At 35.2% G+C, this 7153-nt stretch overlaps 1 pseudogene; it reads left to right on the forward strand.

Annotated features, from left to right (window-relative positions):
* The first annotated feature begins 435 nt into the window (after positions 1-435).
* Positions 436-6256, forward strand: LOC102823424 (annotated as a pseudogene).
* Positions 6257-7153: the final 897 nt, after the last annotated feature.

Consider the following 7153-nt stretch of genomic DNA (forward strand, 5'->3'; position numbering starts at 1 on the left):
TAGTTCACATGAAGAAACAAGAGAAAATGCCTCTGATGCACAGACAGAAAACATTTCTCAGGAAGACAAGGTAATGGAACTAACTGAAAAATAATTCAAAGGAATGTTATTTAAGTACCTTCAAATGACTGACAGAAAGGCCAACGAAAGCAAGTAGAACATACACACACACACACAAAAAAAAAAAAAAAATTAGAAGAATTCAGGAAAACATTACAAAAACCAACAAAATAAATACAAATTTTGAAATAATGAAAAGTTACAATTAGAAAGCCAGAAAATTAATACTAAGATTTCCGAAACAGACAATACATAGAGCAAAGGAGTAGATTTGAAGCAATAGAAACTTGAATTAGTGAGCTTGAAAATAAGTATGCTAGAAGAACAATGAGAAAAAAGAATGAAAAATCCTAACAAAGAGTTATGTGAGCCACCATGAAGGGGAATAAACCATGGGTGATTGGAATTCCAAAAAGTAAGAGACAATAAAAAGTACAGAGAAAGTTATTGAAGAGTTATTGGAAGAAAACTTACTAACGTCTCAAAACATGAGAAGATAAGCATAGAAGAAGCTAAATGAACCCCAAACAGGACAGATCTTGAAAGAAGATCACCAAAACATACCATAATCCAACTTTCCAAAACCAAAGACAAGGAAAGAATCCTTAGAACAGCTCAAGAAAAATGAAAAGTTACCTATAAAGTAGAACCAGTTAGACTTAGCTCTGATTTCTCAGCAGAAACCATGCGGTCAAGAAGGGATGATATTTGCAAAACTCTAAAAGAGAAAAATTTCCAACCAAGGATTATATACTCAGCAAAACCTTCCTTCAAATATGACAGTAAAATTAGGGCATTTTCAGATAAACAGAATTTAAAGGAATTTATAATAATCACACCTTTGCAAAAAATACTAACAGGTGGTCTTTGAACTGAGAATCAACAACAGCAGACAATTTAAGATTAACTTACATGACAATACCACATAGAGTTCAATCCAGTTATAGAATTATTTAATGTAAAACAAATCTACAAGACTGAGTATAAGGGAACCAAAAATATCAATTTATAATGAAGTCAACTACAAAGTAAAATGAGGGAATAATGTATACAACTCTTTTAAACGGTGAGTAAGTCAAGTAGATTTCAAGGGAATGCATATTGTTTTAAATGCAAATTTTTAAAATAAAATACAGGATAACCTCAAAGAAAATTAACATACCTTCACATCAAAATAAAAAAGAGGAAAATCAGAAAGATTTAGTAAACATTAATACAACAGAAGTAAAAATGACAAGAAAGCACACAAACAAAATTAAGTCAGTGCAGGAAATTATGTGGAATAAAGAAACCAGCAGCACCACACAAAAAAATACAACAAAATGACAACAATCAATTCACAGGGATAGATAATTGCATTGAATGTAAATAGATTAAACGCACCAGCCAAGAGACAAGAGAGTAGTACAATGAATAAGAAAACAGGATCCTTCAATGTGCTTCCTACAATAGACACAGCAAAAAGATGGTAACAGCCTGAATGTGCAACAGAAGAATGGTTAAACAAACTTTGATACATACACCCAATGGAATACTGTATAATGTTAAAAAATAATGATGAATCTGAAAAATATGGCACAACATGGATTAACCAGGAGGACATTCTGTTGAGTGAAATTAGTCAATCACAAAAGGACATATATTACATGAGATCATTGTTGAAAAAGTTAAGAAAACATTTTCTTGATAAAAGAAACATTCTTTGATGGTTATACGGGGCGGGGGAAGATTATTCACAGGCTACAGGGTAGATACATGTTAACATGGATGATGAGGCAGGAAATATACAAGAGGGAGGTTGGCATAGGAAAGATGAAGGTAGCAGAAGACACAAGGAAGATTGCAAGAGTTAAAGTGAATAGAGGTAAATACTATTAACTGATGGTACATGAAGTGGATTGCAAGCATTGTACTGAAGCACAGATATGATTTGTTGAATGTAAAACTGAATATCTACTCGGTAAGCTTTGACTCAATTCACACACACAAAAAAGTAACTTTTCTTAAATATAGAAAATATACTTACTATAGTACAATTTTACAGCATTTATGAATATTATGTTTATGTAAACCTAGGGAATCTTGGCTTAAAACTCATGTTTGCACCATATTGTCAGATTCTGACTATTCTATAGATTGTTTAACTTCTGTTCAAAAGTGGGTTCATATTACTAAGAAATTATAAGCACAAAAATTATTCTTATGCTTTTATGCCTAATAAGCTAGTTAGCATTTGTTTGTGTTTTGGTCAGACTTCAACAGGATATAAAGTAGAGGTCCTGGGGACTGTTTGTTCCCATTTCACTGCATAAGGTTTCAGTCCTAATTCACTGACATGTACAGTGCAAATCAACCAGTTTCAGAGCATTGCAGAAACAATTTGTTTGAAATTGCTTAAGGGAAAATGACTAGGGCATGGAAATGAAATGCTAAAATGCATCCTATAAACTTTGTGAAAAGAATGATTTAAGCTAGCAAACTGGCCAAACATCCCTTTCACAAAAGAATGTGGGTGAACTAGCTACAGCCCAATTAAGGGGAAATACATTTCCAAGGTAGATTGGTCTAAGAAGGACCAAAGGGGCAAGTTCCATTCAACTTAGGTAGATACAGAAAGGAAAGTGAATGTTGTTGTTGTTATGTGCTGTTGTATCAGTTCTGACTCATAGCAACCCTGTATTGGATTTCCAAAGAGTGGCTGGTGGGTTTGAGCCACCAACTTTGTGGTTAGCAGTCCAGTGTTGATCCTATAGCATCACACCTGGATGAAATTAATTATCAGCATTATATTCAAAGAAACAAAGACCAGATCAGATTCTGAGTCAAGAAAAGGAAGCCTGGAACACTCCACACCAGAGAAAGAGCAAATTTTGTCAAAGACTTTGTGGTATCTGTTCCTCAACTATACTGGTTGGTGGACAAATGATGTAGGGGATAGGGGTATCAACAAAATTTAAAGATAGGGGGACCATCTTTTTAAAGGCCATTCTGGAAAAGAGCCAAACAAGACTTAAAAAAAATAAAGCATGCCCATAATACATGATAAATAAATATACTTTTATGTTTTATTACTACAGCATTAAAATATGAGAAATAGGTACTTATTGACATTACAGATAATATTATATCAATTCTTTTTATTTTACATCAATGCCTTTATATTTAAAAAAATAACAATAGCAATAGTTAATAGGCAATGTGCAATCAGTAGTAAGTAATAGTAGGTCTTAGAAGAAATGAAATGAGAATGTTCTTTAGAAGTAAGAATGGTGAGACCTAGGTCATCAATCACTAGAAAATTCAATCACTAGAAAAGGATGCCATGCTCAATTATTTAGAGGTTCAGCAAAAACAATCAAAACCCCAATTAGATCAATTGCACACAAAAGTCAAAACATGGACTCAAACATACCAGTGGCTATTACGATCAAATATACCAATGAATATGAATATGGGATTAAGACCAGGCATTTCACTCCATTATATATAAGGTTGCTATAACTAGGAGGCAATTGGATGACAACTAACAACAATTATTCTTGTTAAGTGTCGTGGAGTCAGTTCTGACTCTTAGCAACTGTGTATAGGGTTTCTGAGGAGTGGCTTAAACAAGTAATATGTGTGAGAAAAATATAAGAATATTTTATATTTTTCTGTATTCTAAAAAAGTAATTTACTCTTTATTATAAAATGTTCATCTTTATTTGATATTTGAATTTTATAAGCTGTTTTATTGTGCATATAAGATCTTTTAAACAGAGAATGTAAATACAATACTGTTTCTGTAAAGTGCCATTGAGTCAGTTCTGATGCATAGTGACCCTACATAGGGTTTCCAATGAACAGATGGTGAGTTTGAGCCACCGATCTTACAGTTCAAACTGACATTGCAGTCCAGTGCTTATCCTACAGTATCACACCAGGAGTCCTGTAAATACAGTAAGATTGATTAAATAGAAATTATATTTAATTAAAACTGACAATGGCATTTTGATTTTTTTGTTTTGTATCAGAATAATTTTTACTCTTCCTTATTCCTTTTCCATTATTACTTCTCTAAATTGTCAACAGCCTCTAGGACATGCTTCTTTACTTTTATGTCATTGTAAAATTGAACATAGTCAAACAAACAAAAAATTTACCTTGACTTGTAACTCTGCTCTTATCAAACCCACATTATGATGGTTCTTTGTGATAGTCCAAAATTATGATATCAAGTAAATATCCTCTCAATACAAGTATTTGAGCATGTAATACTTAGAATTTTAATAACTAGTTCAAAGTGTTACATTTGTAAGAATTAATTTTTCAGCTCTTTAAAAATATTCATCTTCTTTGTATCTATAGGCTTGCTTTGGTACACCAGCTGTTTTGTCAGTCAGGTGCTCTGCATCTAAATTCATCTTAATGGCTATTCATATCTAAAATGAAAACAGCTGCAATAGTACAGCGACAAGGAATTGCCAGAAGTTCAAGCCAGATTTAGACGAGGACAAAGAATGAGTGATATCACTGCGGATGTCAGATGGATCTTGGCTGAAAGCAGAGAACACCAGAAAGATATTTACCTGTGCTTTATTGACTACAAAAAGGCTTTAGATTGTGTGGATCATGGCACGCTATGGAAAATATTGCAGAGAATGAGTATTTCAGAATACTTAATTGTGCTCATTAGGAACTAGTATATATACCAAGAAAACAGTTGTTCTAACAGAACAAAGGAACACTGAATGGTTTAAAATTAGCAAAGGTGTGCACCAGACTTGCATTTCTTCACCATACTTAGTCTGTATGCTGAACAAATAATTCAAGAAGCTGGATTATATGAAGAGGAATATGGCATCAAGATTGAAGGAAGACTCATTAACAACCTGCATCATGCAGATGATACAACTTTGTTTGCTGAAAATTAAAACAGCTTAAAGTACTTACGGATGCAGATCAAAGACAACAGCTTTTGATATGGACTGAATCTCAGTATAAAGAAAACAAAAATTCTCTAGACCAATAAAATAACATCAAGATAAACAGAGAAAACAATGAAGCTGTCAAAGACTTCATTTTGCTCAGATCAACCATCAACACTCACGGAAGCAGTAGTCAAGAACTCAATGATGATTATGAAACTGTACTGTGCAAGACCTCTTTAAAATGTTCAAGAGCAAAGATGTCAGTTTGAGGACTAAGGTGTACCTGACCCTAGCCATGGTATCTTCAATAACCTCATATTCATGTGAAAATTGGATAATGAAAAAAGAAGACCATAAAAAATGGTGACAAAATAAAAAAAGACTATAAAATATTGATTTATAGTGTTGAAAGAATATTAAAAGTACTGTGTTGTCGTTGCTGCTGTTGTTAAGTGCCATCGAGTTAGTTCTGACTTACAGCGACCCTATATAGGGTTTCCAAGGAGCAGCTGGTGGGTTTGAGCTGTCGACCTTGAGTTTCACAGTCTAGTGCTGATCCTACAGAGCCACACCAGAAGTCCAAAAATACCATGGACTGCCAAAAGAACAAATAAATCTGTGTTGGAAATACAGTCAGAATGCTCCTTAGAATCCAGGATGACCAGACTTCTTCTCTCATACTTTGGTCATATCACAAGGACAATTCAGTCTTGACTTACCTGAGAAGCAGGAGGAGGAGGATGAAGAGGAAGATGAGAAAGACAAAGGGAAAATGAAGCCCAACCTTGGCAACGGGGCCGACCTGCTTAATTACCGCTGGACCCAGACCCTGTCAGAGCTAGATCTGGTGGTGCCCTTCCTTGTGAACTTCCAGCTGGAAGGAAAAACGTAGTGGTGGTTGTCCAGCGACGGCACCTCCAGGTGGGGCTGAAGGGACAGTCAGCGATCATTTTTGGAGAGATCTACAATGAGGTGAAGGTGGAAGAGACCTCATGGCTCACTGAGGATGGCAAGGTGGTGACAGTGCATCTGGAGAAGATGGACAAGGTGGAGAGGTGGAACCTCTTGGTGTCCAGTGACCCCAAGATCAATACCAAGAAGATCAACCCTGAAAACTCTAAGCTGTCAGATCTGGACAGTAAGACCCGCAGCATGGTGGAGAAGATGATGTATGACAGAAGTCCACGGGACAGCCCACTTCTGACGAGCAGAGGAAACAGGAGATTCTGAAGAAGTTCATGGGTCAGCATTCAGAGATGACTTTTTCCAAGGCCAAATTTAATTAATTAGCCTTAATTCCAGCCATCCAAGCTACCTTTCCCACCCTTTCCTGGGTATTGGGGTCTCAGGGCTCTAGTATGCCTGGGACTGGCCCCTGCACATAGGTCCCAGGGCATCATCTGAGAAGGACTGGGGCCTTGAGGGATTCCTATTATCCTCCCCAGTTGGCCTACTGTTACATATTAAAGCTCTTACCCAAAAAATAAAATAAAATAAGAAAAGAAATGGAGAAGGAAATCATGTTAGGTAAAGTGGAGGGTAAGCGAAAAAGAGGAAGATCTCCAACAAGATGAATTGGCACAGTCGCAGCAGCACTGGGCCTCAAGCATAGCAATGATTGTGAGATTAGTACAGGACCTGTTGTGCGTACGGTCACTATGCATAGGTACCGACTCAACAGCACCTAACAACAACATGTCTAAAATGTGCATCGTGTTTGAACATTGCAAAGCATATTAGATTTTATCATATATTAAAACCACTCTTTCTCAGGAAAAATAATTTTAAAGCACAGAGGTAGTCTGTGCTTATGAAATTGAAGTTGGATTCTAAATAAAATTTTCATAAATAAATTTAGAAGTTTCCTTACTAGTTGAATGCTCTCTTTTGATGACTTTTTTTTTTGTTTTAAAGTGATTTTATTTGCCCAAAATTGTCCTTTTTGTTGTTGTTTTCTGAGTTGTTGTTACTGCCTAAGCATAACATCAAACAACTCAAGTATAGTTAATTCATTCTTTGAAGAGGCTCAATATGGCCTCTTCAATGAAGATTGAACAGGTTTATGAAAATTGCATGTGAATTTCTTTTTCAATATAAACTTTGTCTTCATTCTGAATGTATTGCCAAATTTTAATAAAATGTTTTACTGTGAATACAGTGAAGGTTTACACTACAGATCACTA

The sequence above is a fragment of the Chrysochloris asiatica genome, unplaced genomic scaffold (assembly GCF_000296735.1).
Source record: "Chrysochloris asiatica unplaced genomic scaffold, ChrAsi1.0 scaffold00031, whole genome shotgun sequence".
In the NCBI taxonomy this organism is placed as follows: domain Eukaryota; kingdom Metazoa; phylum Chordata; class Mammalia; order Afrosoricida; family Chrysochloridae; genus Chrysochloris; species Chrysochloris asiatica.